A 22,009-nucleotide genomic window follows, 5' to 3' on the forward strand; every position below is an offset into this window, starting at 1 on the left:
AGGTAGAAGAAAGCTGGATGAATTTAAAATGTTCCTTCTTATATATACTATATTTTTAGTAATGTTAATTTAGCATTGCAGTTATTCAGTCTTGCTGAAAAGCTACTTTAAGGTCAATCTCAATAGAAGATCAGATTGACTCCAAATAAAGGATTATGGATTATTTTTATGGTGTGGAATGCACCTTCTGCAGTCTCTTTTACAGTTCTCTTCAAAGGTAAGGCTGACCAGGTTGAAAAGAGATGTCAAGGCATCCTTATTCTTTAATCAATTTCCAGCCACAGGGTTAGACTTTTTGGTCACCTAATTTAACCTTTTCAGGTGACAGATTTTATCCCATAATTCTTATATCTATCTTAAGGCTTTACATTTTTACATAGTATTTCAGTATCTGAGCATAGATAACATCTGGTGGAGCTATAAAATTTATTTTAGAAAAGTTCTTAGTCTAAAGTTAAAGACTTGCAGAGGCAGACCTCAACAGCATATTGATGAAAGGATTTCAGTGTTTAGTTATTGTAAGTGTAAAAACTAAGACTGATTTCTAGCATGAACTTTCCTCCTCTGGCTAGTGGGTTTTGTGATAAGCATGAATAAATTGAAACTCCTTTAAAAAGCAAAAAAATGTACCTGCATAATTTATGCTTTGGATGGCTAGAAATGAGCTCGAAATGTGCCCCTGATAGCATATTTTGAGACATTGTATTCCATGCAACCCAAATATCTAAGAGAACAAAGAAGCCAGCAATCAAAACTTCAGATCACCCTCAGCTTCCCCTGCAGAGCAAATAAAACCAATATACCAGCACAGTTTATTATATCAGATATAGGCTGTGAAGTTCCATTCATTTATGTTTTACCTGTCTTATCATTGAATGTTTCAGAAAGTGTGGAAGTTCCTGTTGGCAAAGAGAAGCTGAAACAAATCTTTCTGGGACCAGGAACAAAATGATCATCATGCCTGTGTTCTCATCAGGCAGCGGTGATGCCCTTGGGAATTGGTGTGCTCTCAAAGGGTTTATTACAGTATCTGTCTCAGAGGGAATATAACTTTTGTGAGACTAGAACTTGAGCAGTGAAAACCTGTAGGACACAGAATGGCAGAAACACATTACTGGGGAAAAGAGACAAAATGGGTAAAATCTACAAATTCACAGAGAATGCTTTGGAAAGAAAAGAAAATTATTGATTTCTTGCATTTGGGAAATTATCCTCTTAAGGCAGAGAAGAAGTAGAATGATTATCTGGTTTAATTATAAGACCAAAGACAACAAGAGAAAAAAAAGGCAAAGAGGTGATTGAGAACAGCTCTGTAGAGAAAGATTAGAGTGTGATGGTTGATGAAAAACTCACCATGAGCTGGCAGCCTGCACTCACAGCCCAGAAAGCCAATGGAATCTGGGCTGCATCCAAAGAACCGTGGCCAGCAGGTTGAAGGAGGTGATTCTTTCCCTCTACTCTGAGCTTGTGAGACCCCACCTGGAGTGCTGTGTCCAGTTCTGGTGTCCTCAACCTAAGAAGGAGGTGGAACTGTTGGAGCAAGTCAGAAGGAGGACCACAAAGTTGATAAGAGAACTGGAGCACCTCCCCTACAAACACGAGCTGGGAAAGTTGGGGCTGTTCAGCCTGGAGAAGAGAAGGTTGCATGGAGACCTCACAGCAACTTTACAGGGGACCTACAGGGAAGAAGGAGAGGGGCTTTTCATCAGGAACTGTAGTGATGGGACAAGGAGTAATGGGTACAAATTAAAAAGGAGAAAATTTAGGTTAGATATTAGGAAGAAATTTTTCAGTGTGGAGTGTTTAGACACTAGAACAGGTCACTCAGGGAGCTTGTGGATGCTCCAGTCTCGTGAGTGCTCAAAACCGGGCTGGGTAAGGCCTTGAACAACCTGATCCAGTGGGAGATGTCCATGAACCCATGGTGGGGGGTTGATCTTTAAGGTCCATTCCAACCCCTTTAACATTCTGTGGTTTTATGATTTTATGAAGTACAAAAGATATTTTATTTTAGAGAATCCTTGAAATGCAGAGGATATGCTCTCAGAAGTATCCCAGAATACATCAGAGCAATGAGACCACTAAGTCAGGGAAGGGTGTTTTGTTGTTTATTGTTTTTTCCTGATTCTTCTTATGTAGTCTGACAGCAATTTGCTTTCAAGTATGAGCAAAATGCCCATATGTGTAATACTCACACCTGTCACAAATTCTTAAAAACATTTATTGTAAAGAAAGAATTTCATCTTCAGCCAGAGCAGCTGGAGGTGTCTGGGGAAGGCAAATCTTATTTCCAAGATCTAGTTGTTCTGATACTTTGGTGCTAAAGGATTATCAGAGTACTAAGGGAAGCTCATATCTTATGTACCTCAGGCAGAGGCAGAGACTGTCCATACAGAGAAAAGCCATGGGATTCAAAACCCACAAAAGCTCTCACAGCAATTCTTCAGTGTTGAAGCAAGGGTGCTCAATTATTTCCATAACATATTTTGTTTTCTTTGTGCCAAGTGAGTTTGTACAATTCACAGCTGAGAATTTAATCTAACTTGAAAAAAACTTGCAGATAATATGCATTCTAATAAAATTTATATTCTGATTGTAAATATAATTAAAACATATTTATGCTTCTTTTTTTTCACTGTATGTATCGTATGGTCATAAAGAAGATCTACGTATGTCTCTCTTTTTTCACTTTCCTTGGAATCTTCTCCCCTCTAAGATATACCACAATTGTGATTCTACAACTTTACACAGTGTTACTCAGTCCACAAAGTAACTTAGCAGCTTTTACCTTCCACTCTATGTGTTCATCATTGATGCCTCTTGATAGTGTGCAATGTGAGTGAAGGAAACTGGGACCTCCTATCTGAAAACACATTTAGATGTTCCAGTTTGAGTGGAAAATAGACATCATTCCAAGTAATGCTCCGAAAAGAAACCCCAAAAAAACCAACCTTTTTGTTTCACAGTAATCCCAAAGACTTAGCATCAGCAGTTACTATAAATAGCAGCAGGTACTGAAAATGCTGTGGAGTATATTACAAATGTGTTTGAATTACTGTACCAGCACTGTGTAAAAGGCCATATGAATATTTAGGGAGCAGTGAAGAGCACCTCTGTGATGCATAAAAGAAGCAATTTCTAGTGTGTATCACATTAGAAGAACAAGTGTCTGAGTCCTTGGCTGGTGCTTTAATAGCTGGAAAATCCCACTTTTCATTTTTCTTTTCTTGAAGTGAGGAAAGACAGCCTCTTTCAGTAACAACCCCAAGTCATGTCTGAGAAGTGGGACCAGTGTAACTCACCACTGCATCCATGTACAGGTGTTGTCAGGTGAGAACTGAAGTTTTAGGAGGGTTCTTCATGGCACCCAACAACTACACTACAGTCTACAGTTGCAATCCAAAGGCTAAACTTCATTTAAAAAAAGTATTCTCTTGTACACAGAAAATAATTTTGAAGAAGCTACCATATTTTTATCCTAGTATACGAATTCATGGTATGTGATGTGGGGTCTCAGAATTCCAATTTTTCATACTGAGGTTTCAGCTAGGTATTTAAAGGCACTGAAAATCTGTGAGTTGCAAGCAGGAGAGAACTTCATATAAATATCAAATTTAGTCAGGATGGTTTGTGTTCTGGATGTCAATGAAGGGCACAAGGGGGAAAGGACAGAGTGGAACAGGGAGCTTGCTGAACGGCTTTAAGCCTCTGGGTGAGCTCAGGGCAGACCCTGTGCCTATGAAATCATTTTCTATTGTTAGCCTGTACAAAATGTTTGACTGTAAGCCCAGAGGGAAACTAGGCTGGTTTTGTGCCAGACTACGGTTATGAGGACAGTGTATGACTGCTGCACTGCACATACAGAACAAAGAATTACAGATTTACTTTTTCTTCTCTGTGAGAGTCGCCTTAATGACCATTATTGTGATTTTCTACAACAAATCAGTAAAAAACCCTTGTGTTCGGGCAGATGTGTTTCTCATGCATTAGAGAAGGGAAACCTTGACTCTCTGTGTACTGAGGGTGAAAGGAGAGTTATTTCTACACTTGGAAAGGTGACCTGCCCCAGAATATCTCAGCTGAAATTTGCTGCCCTGTCTTTATACAAGCCTTTACCTTTACACACACAATTATCCTGGTTATCCACCCTGGTGAATAAGAAAAATCTTTCTGCACATAAAAGCATATAGCTTGGGTTTTCCCTCAGAGAACCAATGCCCTCAGAGTACATAATGGGGGGGGGGGGGGGGCCCAAAAAAACAAAATGGAAAACACTTTTAGAACTATTTCTAGTAATAAGCAATGAGATAATTATATACCTGAAAACATCTTATGATCCCATATCATGGTAAGCTCTTCAGTACAGTGTTCTAGTAAGCATGAGTAAGAGATTAATGTAGAAGTTAATTTAAAATAATTTTATTTTAATACATCATAAGCATTCCTTTCAATCCCTCCATTTTAGCATTAACACCTGAGCGTGATTCATCTGTTTAGTTGTATTTCTGCATTACTGGTTGTAATAACTACTCAGGTTGGGAATCTTAGTTTTGGATGTTGATGGACAGGCAATTTCATTTTAGACCCAGGTTATACTTTCTGCTCATTTTTTTCAGATATGAAGGTGTAAGGCTATAAAAATAGAAAGTACTTTTCACAGGTCATTTGATTCAGCTTTGGAGAATAAAGTGTTGTGATATCGATCATGTCAGGATCTCTTCCTCTGCTTTAACTAAACCAGGTTAACATTAATTACAGAGCATTTAAAAGTCATCTGTTTAAAGGGTAATAGCTGGGAGGAAGGCTAGATGGAAGAACTTAATAAAGTTCTATTTTGGTTGGCATGTATTTTGAACAGCAAAGTGTGTTAACAACCTTGAGTATGATTCACATTCTGTCAGAATGCTCAGCAGGTGTAGGTTCCTTTGCAGCAAAAGTAGAATGAATGTCATTTGGAATGTGAAGCAAATACGTAAAACAAGTATCCTAAAACATAATTTCTCTAAGGAAATTGTCACTGTCAAAAGTCATGAAGTGATTTAGTGTAAAGGAAACTCTAGATAGTTTTGCTTCTTTCCTCAGGGCTCACTGATATTAATTATTTTCAAGAATCTGTATATTTCTGCGAAACAATAAAGACAAGGAATACTGACTCTGAAATAAATAGTTTCATTAAATAAATGCCCCTAGGTAAAAATATGCTCTGTGAAATGCAACTCTCTCAAAGTGCTATATATAATTGTTCTGCCACAAATCCTAAACTGTGTTTACCTGAGTACTTCCAACGAGGTAAGGTATATACCACTAAATAAGTAATATAGCATATCTGTTATGTTAAGAGGGTTTTTACTTAGATTAAGCTGAGCATAGGACATAGGATTTTCTTTTAGATGTCACCTGAAACTAAAACTTTTGGTTGCTATAAATAAGTTGTGGTACAATTTGTACTGTATAAAATGCAAACTTCTCAACTTGGTGGTTGTTTTACTCAGCTCAAGTCCCTTTTAGTGTGACAGTGCCCTTTTAAAACGCATTAGGTGCTTGCCAAATTCTGAATAAAGAATACTCATAAACTCTTTTTGATAATTCTGGTGGGTTATCATAGTAATCCCATGTGTTGGCAAGGGCCAAGCACAGCCATATATTGGCTTGTAAATTAATCTTAGTAACATGATAACATAGTAGCATCCTTTGCATAGGATGAATGGATAAACCAATCATATCTGGTTAAATTCAGTTTTGGGTCTCTGTGTTTGCAAGTGTATGGTCATCTTGACTTATTCTGGCAAGTGAATATTAGATTATACTTAATGGTAAAACTCTGGGTTTGTCTTTGTTGCTATTGTTTTTGTGAGAAAAGAAGTGCTACACTTCTTGTTGACTAGGTCTCAAATATCAGCTCTGGTAGGTTTTTTTTCTTTTTTATGGATTAGCATGCAAAATAGTGAATTTATAATAAAATTCCACCAGAACAGGCTTGAATTCATTATTCTAGAGGTCATGTCCATCTCTATTAAAAGTGAAAAAACAAAACAAAAAGCTAGTTACAGTGATTCAACTTGCAAGTTATACAAAGTATAATCTCTTCCTAGAATCACAGCATATCTCAAGCTGGAAAGGACCCATAACAAACTTTGAGTCCAAGTCCCGGCTCCTAAGAAGAGTAGCTTACCTCTTATAGTGAAAAAACTTGTTTTATCCAGTGCTACTCTCATACTTAGGGGTCCTACTGAACACAAGGACTCCATAAACTAGACAGACACCCCATTCTGATGGTAGATAACTGTGGACCATCTCTGTGTAAAGAGGTCTTCATCTTAATGAGATGTTTGAAGTCTTCTGGATAACCAGTAATGAAAAATTTGTTGGTTTTTTTTTTTTGGGTTTTTTTTTAATTCTATCAAACTAGATTTTAAGGAAGCCTTTACCAGTTTCCCAACAGTTTTTCAAAATGCTTTTGATCTGTCTGATGTCTGATGTTCTTCAATATCAAGGGTTCTGTTGAGAAAACGGCGTTTCTTCTTGAAGGTGATGTAATGAGAAAACACTGGCAGATAAGAGGTAATACACAGCAGGATGAAAACTTTGCACCCTGTCCCTATGAACTAAGACAGTAACACGTTGTTTTCATTAGATCCCAATTCTGGAAAATTAAAAATTGTAAGTGAGGACATAAAAGGCAGGAAAAAAAAGTTGCTGTTATTGGTAGAGTTAGAAGATTTACTCCATGATTAATTTTAGTGTCATTGGGACTCAATTTTTAGATCCTTCAATCCTACTTAATCTGCACTGAGTGCAGCTCTTCCTAAAAACAAAGCATGAACAAATGGATTCTCTCTGTTTGGAGGGTGCCTGTAGTGTTCCAAAAGAGGTACTTTCATTCGCTTACTTTTTCTATTAAGTATCTATTCAGGAACCGCCTATAAATACAGTAGTTGGTTAAATAATCTGCAGTTTGAGAGAAACAGTACATTGAAGAGGAGGGCCGTGAAGATCATCAGAAGGCTGGAATACCTCTTGTATGAAGACAGGCTGAGACAGTTGGGGTAGTTCAGCCTGGAGAAGAGAAGCCACCAGAGAGACCTGATTGTAGCCTTCCAGTACCTAAAGATGTCCTAGGAGTAAAGTGGAGAGGGGCTTTTTACCAGAGTATGTAGAGATAGAACGAGGGAAAATGGCTTCTAAATGGAAGATGGTAGGTTTGGATTAGATATTAGGAGGAAATTTTTTACTGTGGGTGTGATGAGACACTGGAACTGGTTGTCCAGAAAAACAGTGGTTGAACCATCCCTGGAAGTATTCAAGGCCGGGCTGAATGAGGCTCTGAGAAACCTGGTCTATTGCAAGCTGTCTCTGCCCATGGCAGGGTAGTTGGAACGAGATTGTCTTTAAGGTCCTTTCAAAACCAAACCATTCTGTGTGTCTATAGTCTGAGTCCCCCAAGTACCCTCAGCACTACAAGTAAAAGGCATTTTCTGCTGGCCATCAGCCCAATATCAAGACATCAGAATCATGTCAGAACAGGCTCTCAGCCCAAAGGTGAGATTGGTGACTGAAGGGAACATTTTTACAAATGCTGAGTTAACAGAGGGCAGTATAATATCTTTGCTATTCAGATATTTCCTATTAATAGAGCAGGGACCTTGGTATTGCACATACAATTCTGCTCAACCTCATCAAGATGCATTTTTTTCTACTTGAATCACAGCAAGGTATGTTTTACAAAAAAAGCTTGTACAATCAAAAAGAAAATTGAATTATTACAGGGGAAACATTTTAACAATAAAAGCTGTGAAAGTCTCCTGAAAGTGAGATTCAGTCCAATCTGACACAATAAATTGTTTTACTGTTGAACAGAGTCCCACTAACAAGTATAGATTACATCTGTAAGACCCAGTTTTGCCTGCAGCTAATGCACCTAGAAGATGTATTACCTGTGCAGCTTTCATGTTCGCAGGCAGTAGAAAGAACTTGTTTCTGTTTAAGTATAGGGTGAAATGTAAAAGAATATGAACACTAAAGCTTAAAGTCAGCCAAATATTCAAAATATTTAGCACCAGTAACCGACTTAATGTTCTAAATAGTCTAAGGAGTCTACATCCATACCACAAGTAAAATATGCATTATTATTTACTGGAATATGGAATTTTTAAAAATTGCTTTGGTCATGATATTAAAATGCCAGACAGAAAGAGGAGGTGTGCTCTGTATTCTGCTGCATGCCTCCTTTGAACTATTAGTACTTCATGCTGTAACAGGCTGAAAATGAAGTGCAAACTCATTAGTGTAATTATTTATTCTCTTCCTTTTGTGGAGGCTGTGCTGAAGGGTGGACATCTTTAGTTTAATCACTGATTACATTTGTTGCCACATGAATCTGTAAAGCAAGTGTAGCAAATCTATTGCTATGCTGAGTTGTTGGGAGCCCCAGTTCCTGTTCTCAAATTTGTAGCTCTGCTGTATGAAAAACAGAAAACCCACTTTTTCCTGCTGGTGGTTTGAATTGCTCTAATTTGTTCTGGTAATGGCTCCAGATGTCACAGTAAAAAAGGAAGCCCGGCCCCACAAAAAAGATTGCCATTCTGACCTTCTATTGAATTCTAGAGCTCTTGCCCTTTTTTGTCTTCTGAACAAACCCAGCACTCACAAACATGCTGAATGGAGTGGAAAAAGCAGCTTGACTCTAGTGAAAGAAGTTACAAGCAGAGCTGAGATGGCTGCTTGCCACTTTCCCTGTCAGGGTGACATCTGCCACAGTTTGCTGAGCTGCTTTTTTGGGGGGGGGGGGAATGAACCTTCACCTCAGCAGGGCTGATCCTCTCCCCCTGCTCCTGTACCTTTGTTGTTTGTTTTTATTTTTTCCAAAAATTTTGCATTTTTCGTTCTGTTTCTGGAGTCCATCTTTTAGGAGAGGTAAAAGCTCTGTCTTACAGGATTTTTACATCTTCCGCAAGATCCTGATATTATTTCTCGTCATACAATAAAAATTTAGTTTATTACATTTACCACTCTATTTGTCTTGGCAAAAAAAGCCAGCAGAGTAATTCAAAATGAATATAGACAGATGTCTGCTCACACTGATAACAGTCCACTGACATAATACAGAAAGGCAATGTGTTTCAGGCATCTTTGCCTTTAATCCATATTTTTGGTTAACTAATCTTTGCCATAATCAAGACAAAATGTGTGAAATTCTATTTTCCTGTTTTCAGGAGGAAGTAACAAATCTTAGCAATACTGATTTTGGATGCAAATATGTGTGCATATGTGTATGTACATGGGTGTGCATTTGTGTGTGTCTATATATATCTCCAAGGCCTTGTTGCTTACTTTATTTCCTTAACTGCTTTTTAAATAAGCCTAAACATGGCTCTCCCACAAAATTGGATACAGAGCAGGATACAGTTGCAGCTTTCACAAGCAGAGAAAGGGTCATTAAAAGAAAAATAAGAAAACATACTCAAAACCCTCATTTGCTTCGTGAGGGCGTAAGTACCCTTGGCAACCCAACGAGAGCATAGATTTTGATCTGTCCTCCTAACTGTCTCAGATGTACTATTCAGCATCCTCCAGGGCAGAGCCATGCTGCTTGGCAGAGGGCATAATCTCCCAGTGCTACATGAGGATGTCTCTATTTAATGAGTGCAGAAAAAGAGGGAATAACCACCAAAGACGAGCCCAAGCAACGGGTAATGTGCAAATCACCCATAAGAACATTTTAGAAGAAGACTATAGCCAGCCCTTGCTCATGCTAATTCATATTTACTCAATTAGAGAAACTCAACAAGCATGTACAGTACTTCATGATTATATGCAGGAAGCAAAATTACATGGATATGTATTTTGTTCAATACAAAGCATTCAAGTGGGAAACCTGCCTCTCTGCTGAAATAAAATATTCTTTTTGAGCATCATGTTCAAGAGAGTGGAAAGCAAGGGAGAATTAGAGACTAATGTGAAAGCAGGCTGAAAATACAAAGGATTTTAGAATATCAACATTAGAACCCATCTTGGACCTTAAAATAGTCAAGGGTCTTCCCCATGAGATTCCTCACAGGATACACATGGGAGAAGAAAACTCTTCTGTAGAAGAAGTATGTCTGTTTTTATATTTATCTTTATAAATTTACATCTATCTTCATATCTTTATTCTTTATGTCTTTATCACTATCTTTATCAATATCAACATATTTTTATTAAATTTCATCATCACTGTATGCTTCATTAAGCTAGATCACTCCTTTTGTGGTTGCTTTGAATTTACACACAAGAAGCAATTAAATATTCACATACTGAATTTTTCCTTGGTTTCTGTTCTTGATTTAAAATGGAAGTCATGTAAAAAGTATGTTAATTATTAGGTTTCTGCTTTGGATCAAGCCCACAATGGACAGATTAGACAATATGGAAAATTGGGACAAGTTTATTATTCACTTATCTGACAGCAAGTGCAGGAGTTCAAAAAGACCCACAGTCTACTGAAACCCAGAATAAGAGTTTTCCTATTTCATCTTGTATCTGATACAATCTTCAGTCAATTTGCAAAGCAAGTTTCCTTTTCTTTGCAGAGTATTGTGGTGCATTGCTAAGTTATTTCTTTGTTTGACTTTTGTGTTAGAGATATGTAAGTGCTGAATTCAATTATTCTTTCATCAGAATAATTCTTATTTTTACAATTCAGAAAGCATGGTAGGCTGTACATAAATGTGAAATATGCTTATTTTAAGAAAAAAACAAAGCCTCATGAAATTGCACAAAAAAAATTAAAAAGAGAGAAAAAGAAAGAAAGAAAAAGAAAAAAAAGGAAAGAAAGAAAGAAAGAGAAAGAGAGAAAGAGAGAAAGAAAGAGAAAGAAAGAGAGAAAGAGAGAGAGAGAGAAAGAGAGAAAGAGAGAGAGAAAGAAAGAGAGAAAGAGAGAAAGAGAGAAAGAGAGAAAGAAAGAAAGAAAGAAAGAAAGAAAGAAAGAAAGAAAGAAAGAAAGAAAAAGAAAAAAAAAGAAAGAAAAAAAGAAAGAAAGGACAGAACCTCAGCAAATATGACACTGGGCCAACTGTCCTTCTCCATGGACTCATGCTGTCTGGAGATTTCTATCTAACTGTTTTCTTTTTTCTTCATCCATTGCCTGCTATTTATCATCAGTCCACCTCTTTTTTTTTGTTCTTTGCAGTAGTAACTGACTCCCACCTGCACTAGCAAGTTGAGGTCACTAAGGCAAGTGCCTGTGTCCTGCTAGAACTGATCATTGAGTTAGGTGTATGAAACACATATGACAGAGCAAGGTCCTTCAACTTCTTTCCCTCCATTTTTCATTTCTATTCAGGTAGCTATCACTTCAAGGTTCTTCCTCCCAGCCTGTCATTTGTTTCTTATTATACTACCACATGAAAAATAGAGAGCACTCCAACCTTTACAAGATATTATCTCCTAAGTATTGTTCTTCTAACAGTTCAGAAACACACTCTTCACTAAAAAACATATCACTGCGGTGTACTATTTTAAAAATACAGGGGTTTTTTCTAGTAACAAGTTTTACTACAGGGAAAAAGCTGCAAAGAAAGAAAGAAGCCAACTCATTAGGAATAACCCATTAAATCTTAATGAAAATACATTGCAGAGGAGTCATGTATCTGCAGGGATGACATAAATAATAATTCAATGTGAAGTAAAATTCACTCAAATACCTATGATAGTAACTTTTGTTGATGTAAAGCACTTTAGGATATTCCATAAGTGCCATTAGGCTATTTATCTTTGAGCAAAAATGTATTTGGGACTAGCACAAGGTCTTTTGCTTAAAATGGATAAATTTACTTGCATATTAATAATCGGCCTCATACTCTGACATCACTACTCCACTCAAATATTTAGTGGTGTAAAAATAGATGTATTTTTGTAAATATGTGAAGCAAATTTCCCAGCTTTTTCTTTTGTTTGTTTGACTTGACATAGTTACTTAATTCTGTTTAGGAGTGAATGGCACATGCAATGACTGTTTCCTAAAACTGTGATTTGTATCTGACGGCCAGCATCTGAAGCCTCAGGAATGTTTTTATATTAATCTTAGTCCAGAACTGAATTAAATTCTCTAAAGGAAGAAAAATTATTGATTGTTCTATTTCACTGATTTTCAGAAACAAAGATTGGATGTAAACATAAAATTTGAGGCTAGCCCTTCCTAGACAGTCTTCATGATCTAGAAAGAATTGAAAGTGTTATGTTTATAATCTTTATAAGATTATAAACAGACTTTATAATCAAGTAGGAATGGGAACAGAGTTTCATATGAGGTCCAGCTGCTGTAGTCACTAGTGCAAATCAAAATCCCTGTCTTTATACCAGATCTGGTGCCAGGCTATCTGATGTTGATGAGAGCTTATAAAAGCACAACATCATGGAAAAAGAAGACACATTCTGAGGCCAATGACATAAGATTTAAAAGATTTCAGAGAAGTATAGAGAAATAAATTTTGAAAGAAAAGATCCTTCCTTCCACATTTCATTCAATGGGTTTAAAAACTACTGAAGACTGAAAATATGTTCAACCATGCAGTATAAATCAATCTCTAACTTTTGGATAATAGGTAGAAAGATTGGCTAAGGACGATTATTACATTGTTGAAAACTGACTTTTGGAACAAATTGTTACAGCAGCCTTTTAACATTTAAAGACATGATGTTAAGATAACCTCATATCCCAGGCCCCTGGTGACATAGAAAATAAAACTGGGATGGACCTTAAGGCACCATTAGGTCATTCCTTTACCAAAAGGCAGAATCATCTGAACTTAAAACATTGCTGACAGATGTTTCAATAGTTTGGCCTAAAAGCCAAATGTTATTACATACCTTCCTTCCTGCATCTAGACCTTCATCACCCTCAAACTTTTTTTGTTACATCACATGGTAAACTCCTGTATAAATCACTCCTAACTCAATGCCTATCACTTTATAGGCAAGAAATAACTTACCTATTCTCACTGCTAGATTTATTCCCCCGATATCTATCCTCATGCTGTCCCATAAAGAATAGCATTCTTTTTTTTTGTCCTGCCTATGAATACCACTGTGCATATTTTATCCTATTCCTTCATATATTGCTTCTCCTTTTTTCCTAAATTCTTAGCAGATTTCAGTATTTCAAAAAATTCATATATTGTAATAGACTGCCCTTTCATGATTAGGCTCTTCTTTATTAAACACCACAATAACTGTGTAGGCTTTTCAAAATATTCTGCATGGTGAGATGTTCCTCAGTTCTGTGGATCTATAGCCTTATCGATAGCATAATCTTGTTGCCTGGGTGGTTCAAAAACATTCAGATGTAATGACTCAGATGTAATGTATCCAATTCTCTACCAATTTGCTTGAAATATCACCCTCATTTTCATTTTTAAATTTCCGTAAAAAAACTTGCATTTTCTCTCCATTCAGGAGTCTGATTCCAATATTTGGTCTCAATCATGTTTTGCCACTCTGCCAACTTATATCTAAATCATTGCATTGCTTGTCCCTAGATTTGTGTAAATGACCAAAATTAATATTGATGTTAGTTAGTTTGATGAAACTCCCAAACCAAACAGAAAAATGCATGTTTGCTTTATATGTGAAATTATTAAAGTGTAACCAAAGCAAAATGATGAAACTAAACTGGCTATGATAAGTAAATAAATAAATAGTACTCTGGATATGCCCCAGCATATTGTGTTTGGTTTACTTCTATTGATATAATTTCTGTTTTCTGCTGCCCCTCTTTGAAATATCAAAAAGATGACCAGTTCCAGCAGTGTGCAAAAGAGAACTGGAAAAAGAATTAATGGAGAAAATTATAATTATTTGAAGACACAGACAAACTAGACAATAAGTGAGAGCATTCTAGCAACCTCAGAAAGAGCATTATAGGAAATGACATATAAATTAAAAATTGGAAATCACCATATGTACAATAAGTATGAAGAAAGAAAAGAAGAAAAACCCAACTCCTTAGAACTGTAGTTATGGCAGACACCAGATAAATTAAGTAAAAATACTCAAAACTTCATTGGCGTCTATGGCACTGCTAAGAGTGGTAGAACATGCGTGGCTAGGTTTTCTTAGAAGTAATTAAAAATACTGTAACAAGAAAAACTCTTCATACAAGTAGATCAAAGAGAAGAACTCATCTTAATATTTTGCATTATTCATATTTGTCTAATAAAAAAAAGAAAATAATTGCTGTTCTTTGAGGAGGTAAATGGCAGCTCAGTAATCAAAGATGACATGGTAACTATCACATGTACTTTTTGTAAAGCAGAACTATACATCGGTTTTGAATGTCAGTGTTAACGTCACCATCCCCAGCAGTAATATAAATAATCACAACACCTCATCAGTTTTTCCTCTGTGAGCATGAAATAAAACTGTTGAAGCCTGAAATGAATAGTTTTTCTCAGAAGATGGCAATAACGGTAACATGAACTGTTACAGGAAAGGAAATAAAAACTTCTGTTTTCTTAATCATTTTGTGGTGAAACACACAGTGCTGTGTCCTGCTGCCTTGTTCCCCTCCTCCCTGGGAGGGAAAGTGACACAGCAGTGCCAGTGGATGAGGCAGGGACCTGCCCCTTGCCCACCTTTCTCTGCCTTTCCCTGCTCCCACAGGGCTGCCTGCTGTGCCGCTGCTCTGCCATCCATCTGCAGGCCATCTCCTCTTGCAGGAGCAGCAGCCTGGGAGGCAGGCAGGCCCTGCTTGGAGCAGAGACCAGAAGCCATCCCCTCACCCTGAGGATTCATGCCTTGCTGATAGATGCCTCTTTTTTACTTAAGACGCAGGGAGCCATGTGTGAACACACGGGGCTTGGAAGGATTAACCTTTTTTTGTATCTGTAGTCCTAATATATCTCTGTGTTGGTAATTTAAGAGAGTTTCAATTATCCTCATCAGAGTGTTCACTCATGCAGCTTCAATAAGTAAAATAACTGGGTCTAAGCATGTTTTTTTTCTTTTCCTGATGGATGTTGTGGTTAAGAGGACATGACAGTGAGCTGCAAGAGTCATTATCTATTAATTTTGCTGGTTTATTTTAGTAAGCAATTTATAGCTTTTCCAGAATGTCTTTTACATTTTCCGCTCATTAATTGAGTCCCATTTATACTATTTCTTTTGCATTAAAAGATGTATTGCACTATTTAAAGTCTTAATTTAGCCCATATGTCAAAACTATATCTAAATGAGCCACTTAGAGCACTTTTGTATGAATTACATTATGTATGTCTTTCCCTCTCTGTCTTTTTTATCCTTGCAGTTTCAGTTTCCTTATTAGATGGTAGGAAAGGAGCAAATAAAATATAAGTATAATAAGCAGCAACATTAAAACACAACTTGGGACTACGAAGTCAAGTTCAAGCTCTAGAAGATATTTTTAGTGCCTGAAAATTCCTGGCTTTTCATTTATCTGAGTTCCTAATCTGTGTACTGAAATTATTGCAGCTATCCTTAACAAAAAGAAGGTGCAAACTTTCTCCTGATAATCTCTTCTTTGTAAACCCATGTTAGGGAGATAAAAGAGGAAAAACAGAAGTGGGGATCCAGGTGGGCCATTATCAGAACATCATTCTTAAAGCTCATCTAGTCTTCCATCTTTTGACAGTCCTTTTACTCCAGCAAAAAAAAGACCAAAACAAAACAAAAACAAACCCTCTCTACCCTAGAGTCTACCCCGCTATTACTGAGCCTAGGACACATTCTATGTTTAAACAGGACTGTTTGGGTTTTTTCTGGAAACTCTTCTTGAGGTTTCGTATGCATATTTGATTTCTAGCAAGTAATTAGCTGTGAGCTAGATAGTTTACTGGTTTAAATTTTTATATCTTTCCTTTAAGGTCCCTGCTGAATGCCCCATGGACTCCAAAACACTGTATTTACAACAGGGTACAAGAAACATTGTTCTTTTCCATGGTTGGAAGCAGGCAGTGACATCTCCTGTTGGGAGTAGTACCTTTGCACTGCTCAAATGTGCATGTAATAGAGATGCTGATATGGATGTTCACAGTACTGGTGTTTGTCAGCTGCTCCATTGCAGATGTGAGAAGCTCTTTTCCCATTATCACTGTATAAAGTGTCAGTGTTCTTTATGCTTCTTTCTTTATTCAGGGAGTTTGGTGAACTTTTTTTCTACTTTATCTTTTTATAAGCAAAGTATGACTCTTTTAGATGACTTAATGCATGTACGATATTTTTAGGATCTCAATTAATACTAATTAAGACATTTTTTTGCCCATAAAACTGTGAGTGTTTTCAACAGAGGTTTACTTTTCCTTCTACGCTATTTTGTGCTAGTATATTGCATATTATAAGATACAATATTGCCAGTGGTTATAATAATCATCTTTAACATCTGTTCTTTGCAAATACCAACTGGTTCTTAATTTGATTCCATATTTAAAAATAATTACCAGCTTCAGCTTTCCTATTTAATGTCAAGTCATATTTCATTTCAATGTATTTTACTATGTAGCTGATTTTGTTTATTATATAGCTGATTTTTAGCTTATAACAGATTGCTATTTCTCTCACCTTAGGTATATTTGGTGACGTGAATAGCACTCCTTGTTATATTGTTCCATTGGCTACTTTCTTTCAAACCTGGTAAAAAAACCCAAAAAACAATCACAACCATTTTATCAATTTCCCCATTTTCTCCTGAGAAAGAATTGAGTGTACTACAATTTGGAGATATGTGTACTGATATGTAATACCCAGCAGTGTTGTTTTTTTCTAGTAACTACTCTCTACACAGATCTGAGTATTTATTTATTTATTTATTTATTTATGCTATACTTTGGAAGACTTTGTGTTTTGGGCCAAATGCCTGTATGATACTTTCATGGGAAATCACTTCAGCCCCTGGACTGCTACTGCACCTTCTCCAAAAACAAGAAATAGGAAAATTCTGAACCTAAATCTTCAGTGTTACGTGTCAGATAGTAAATTTTTAATTATCAGTGTTGACGTATTAGAACTTTATTGGGGTTATTTGCTTAGATCCTAACTTGCTCTTCATTTCTTCAAGAAATGCACCCTAGCCAGTCCTTGTGCCTTGTGCAGAGTCCTTTTCCCACTGTAGTGGAGGGAATCATGACACGTTTTCAATTTACTCATTCTGTGGAAAGGCTTGAGTTATTTGGGTCATTCTGAAGTATTATTACCCTTTCAAAAGTCTGTTCTCTCTTCCAGATCTACTCTGCTCTGTTGGAGATATTTTTTACCTTTCTCTGTCTTCAAGATAATGTTGGAGAAACCTGAAACCACATAAGGATTTGATCAGGCTATTGATAAGGATAGTTCAGAAGAAGAAGTAAGGATCATGTTACCCCATAATGCCTTGCTACCTCATTTTGATGACTTTCTGGATCAGTTACCACTACAAACTGTTGAAAACTGGCTCCTAATCTAGCTAGACCTTAGTCTCATCCAATGTGGTGACTTACCAAAATATGAATATCGATCTAATATCGATATCCAACTGAGACGGACAAAAACTCTAACAGTTTAGAGTCAGAAAGTGCATGTTTTATTTGGCACCAGGCTCTGCGTGGGATAGCTCCCTAAGACGCAGGCCCTGATACAAGCAAACACAAAGCTTTTTATTTCCAAATATTATGACTATCCAAAATACAAATGCATATTCATAGTGTTAGCACCTCCTATTCTCCGCTTCGTATGGAAGTGAGCTTACATGTCATTAAGCATGCGTAGTGTGTGTTCTGAATTGAGTCGGTGGTCTTGAATTGGGTCAGTGGTTCTAAGGAAGATGAAGTAACTCATCTTCCTCACTTTGACCTTTTTGCCTTTCTGAACTTTAACAATCCTAATTACTTTAGTGACCTCTAAGTTTCTTCTTGCATGACTTTTGGACAAGTTCCCACAAAGGGAGGAAATTGTAATTGTCCTTGTTCCCTACACAAACTTATCAATATTTCTACTCTTTATTCTAAGCACAGCTAAGCAAACATGCAAATGACAGATCATCAGCTATTTGGTAATTGGTTACTAACATCTAAAAACCCATTTCAGGTCCAGCTCTCCTAACTATTTTAATTAACTCTCACTGGTCCCAAATTCTTTCCTATTCCACCCGTTCCAACACAGCTAGCCTATAACTAAAATCTAGCCTATAACTAAAATCTTTATGTTTCTTCTAAATCTATGTTTCATTGGCTCTTCCAATGTTTCTATAATTACTTTTGTGCTGGTAATGCATTTATTCCATCTTTCTGCTGAACATATTTTAAGTACCCGTGATATTCATGGTCATAAATATTCTCAGAAGAAAGCATGGTCTGCAAAAATATTTTTAAAGATTTTTGTAAGTAGTTATCCCTGTTATGTTTATTACAGCTTAGATGAAGAAGGGTGGATATTGCATTAAGTGAATATGAAGAACGCAGCTTGTAAATATTGGTGTAATAGGTTGGTGCAAAATATCTCTACAAAATTGGCCTAAGTGCCCAGTATAGTTAAACACAGCCAAAATGCATTTTATATGTATAAAACACCAGGAATACTTTTTTTTCCTTTTAAGATAAGAAAGTATTTTGAATTAATCAAGAACTGAGTACAAAACAAGCAAAGGTACACAAGTTTTTACTTTTAAAAATATCTATGAATATGTAGTTTTCATTTGTACTCTTAGCTATACTTCCTGAATGGCAATACACAGAAGCTGAGGTCTCAGAACATTTTCTATGTCTTTCTGATCTGCTAGGGTCACTGAACAGAATATTCAAATTCTAATGCAAATATAAGCTGTTAGAAAATCTCCAGCTTTTCAGACCCACTGACACTGGTCAATTCAAAGCTGATAATTTCTTTGCAATGGAAGTGCTCTGGTATGGACATACACATATTTTCAAGCTTTTCTTTTACTGTTGAAAGAAAAATCCATTCTCTGATATTTTCCTGGTTATGCTTAAAACAAACAGATCTAATACAGATGATGAATTATTGTTTTTAATTTAAGAATATTAGACTTAACCTTTAAAAACAGCATCAGAACCTCTGATTTTTAATTGAAATATTTAGGATATATGTATATTTTTGGATGAAGTAACTTTATTCTCTGTATGTACAGTACCTAACACAAGGAAAATACTATTTGTTAAAGTCTCCTAGACATTACTGTGCATAGTATGAAAAACTAATAACATTATTAACCTACTGGGGTAACACATCAGAATAAATTTATTTCTTGGTCATGTCCCTTATTTTTTTACAGAATTACAGTCCTAGTAGTTTGAAGGTTTTATGAAATAAATCAAATGGTAAAGATGTAATATGAAAGAGTGAATTAGTTTGTGACAATATATTTGCATTTGAAGCAAAAAGGGCAGAAAGTCAAATACAACTAAAAATGAAATATCTTATCATTGACCTCTAGCGAGTGAATATTATTCCTTGTAATATTCCTGTGTTAATTTTATTAGATACAAATTACATTTTGAACAGCTCTACATTTCCTTTCTATATTTTTTTATTTTAAGAATAACTGTAAAAGTTTATATATAAAAAGTACTAAGCTATAATTCATAAATATTATATGATGTGACATTAAAAAAGGAAGATGAGAAAAACTTATTACCTTGTTTGATGAATCTTAGGGTATTATTCTGTAGACTTTGTTTCTACTTTTGTTGAAGATGGTCTTTTGGAAATAATCCTAATGGCAAATAATACTTTATAAACCCATTGTATCTGGTTAATCAGATAAATTAATTGAGAAAAATTAACCTGTGATGTGTGATCAACTAATTTCCTCTGGAAATAGCATTACTAGGCTACAAGCTGAATTTATTTATTGTGTTGAAGAAGAAATATTTGAATGCTCATGTTCCTAGAAATGTAGGTTCCAGAAAGTTTTATGATCCAGGACAAACTGTCACATCAGCCAATTGACATGATATGTTGTTTGCATACCATTTTTTTGACAACGTAGTTTATTGCTTATAATAATAAAATTAAAGTTATTAAATTATTGAAAATTACTTTTTTCATTCCAATAATTGAACATGCAGAATATATGCTTTGACCTAGGAAAAGATTGCAAAACTGAAGTTATAAACATTATCTTAAAACCTCCTCTTGAATCTCTTAACTGAAATGAGAAGGCAACACTGTCTTTTTCATTTATGATCTGTATTGTGTTTTTCTGTGTGTGAACTAAATAATTTTTTACTATGTTCAGAATGCTGAACAAAGACATATAAATAATTATTCATAAGCCTTTCCTTTTTTTGCTTGAATATCCCAAAAACTTCATGCTACAGGGCAAATATTAACTTGTCTGATGAACAAAGAATCTCAAATTCCAAAACACTGTGGTAAATGAATACTTGTGCTACCAGTTTTGTGCATCTGATTTGTAGAATGGGTTGCTTAAATTCCTTTTGAATTAATAGGTCTCGAATCATGTTATAAACAAAGGGCAACAAACACATTATCTTCAAAATCAATACATTTTTATTCAAATTATAGTCTCAAGAATCAAATGAAATAATAACTAATATTATCACAACTACCATATTAATAAGTCGCTGTTCAAAATATGGACAATTAAAATTGCTATGCTCGAATTTCCCAGTATGCTCTCTTTATTTTTCTGGTGAAGTGTTTATCCTTTCTAGTGCCCTGCTGTGTGCTGAGGTCAGTGAGGATTGAAGGAAATTTTACATTGAAGCATCAGCATCTGTAGCTCTTCACTGGAAGTAGCTAACTCTTGTTATGGATAACATCTTCTCTGTCACTGCCTGGGGCCTTTTTTTTTCATTTGTAGTACCTTGATCTTTCTTCATTATTCTGCAGGGCCATGTCAGATCCAAATGCACTACATATGGCATGTTTTACATGTTTACCCAGGTTACCAGGTTACATTCTTTTCATAAACACTGGCATGTCATCTCTCGTACCATCCCATGCCCATAATTTTAAGGCCTCCACTCTTATCCTGTGCCTCCCCTCCGCTATGCAGCATTTCACTCAAGGGTCATAGAGAGTTCATTCTGCACCAAACACAGCTGCTGAATATGGATATCAAGCAGATACCAAAGTGCATATAGCTATACGTGCAAATGCATGTGTATACAGAGTTATACAATTGTACAAAGCTAAACAAAGAGAAAACAGATCATTATTGAACTGATCATTAGATAACATCTTTTACTGTTAAATAAGCTAAAAAAAAGATTTTCAGACATGAATCCAGGCAAAGCCTGGTAAGTCCTAGTGCATGTGATGTTTCCTCAACACAAAGCCTGCAAAGCCTGTAGTCCATAACAAGCAATGACTTTATTCTGCAGAGCTTGAAGGCTGAGCATGCTTTCTTGGAAAAGGTGCTCCTAAGATGTAGTCCATTCATAAGGCATTTGTAGCATCACTGACTGAGCATTCTAAAGTCAGGCACGAAGTCATTGGCAATGGAAATCTAATAAATCTAATAAACAAATTGTCTTATTAGACATAGGCATAGAAGATTTTTTTTTGTTTGTTTGTTTGTTTTTTTTTGTTTTGTTATTACAGAGCCATGTGAGAGACTATGCAGAAATTATTCTCTGCAGGTCAGGCCTTGCACATGCTTTTTAATACAGAATTTGCAATGGCATATGCCATTTGATTTTGTTTTCTGTAACACAGTTTAAACTAACAAGCTGTAAATCTCGAAACTGCTACTTTCTTCATACAGTCCAGATTGATGGTAGCAAAGACTTGAAGCACTGTTTGGATTTAAGAGTTTACTTCATTGGGAAACTACAATTCTATAGAGGTAGTAAAATGGAGATACCAATGGCTGAAGGAAAAAAATTGTCAAGTCCATATAATGTAGTGCAGAACTAGATAGCTATGGCTACACTCTCTACTAAATTTAGCTCTGTCATTCTTTTTCATACCAGTTTCGGTGATCTTCCATACTCTGACCAGGTAGCTGCCATCACTAGAGAATCCTCCACAGCATATAGGACCCTGAATACCAGGACATGTT

At 36.0% G+C, this 22,009-nt stretch overlaps 1 protein-coding gene across 4 annotated transcripts in view; it reads left to right on the forward strand.

Moving 5' to 3' along the window:
* The window catches only part of LOC121672780 (cadherin-19-like), a 114,247-nt gene that overhangs the window by 15,592 nt on the left and 76,646 nt on the right, over nucleotides 1-22,009 (forward strand). The window contains exon 2 of one of the 4 annotated variants that reach the window (XM_042045620.1): nucleotides 17,212-17,332. The exons of the other annotated variants lie outside the window; for them this stretch is intronic. The gene's annotated coding sequence lies outside the window, so the exon portion shown is untranslated. The remainder of the gene's footprint in view (nucleotides 1-17,211; nucleotides 17,333-22,009) is intronic. 4 annotated transcript variants of the gene reach the window in all.

Source organism: Corvus kubaryi, unplaced genomic scaffold, assembly GCF_017639235.1.
Source record: "Corvus kubaryi isolate FWS band 111438036 unplaced genomic scaffold, C.kubaryi_AGA036_p1.0 64957, whole genome shotgun sequence".
Classification (NCBI taxonomy): Eukaryota; Metazoa; Chordata; class Aves; order Passeriformes; family Corvidae; genus Corvus; species Corvus kubaryi.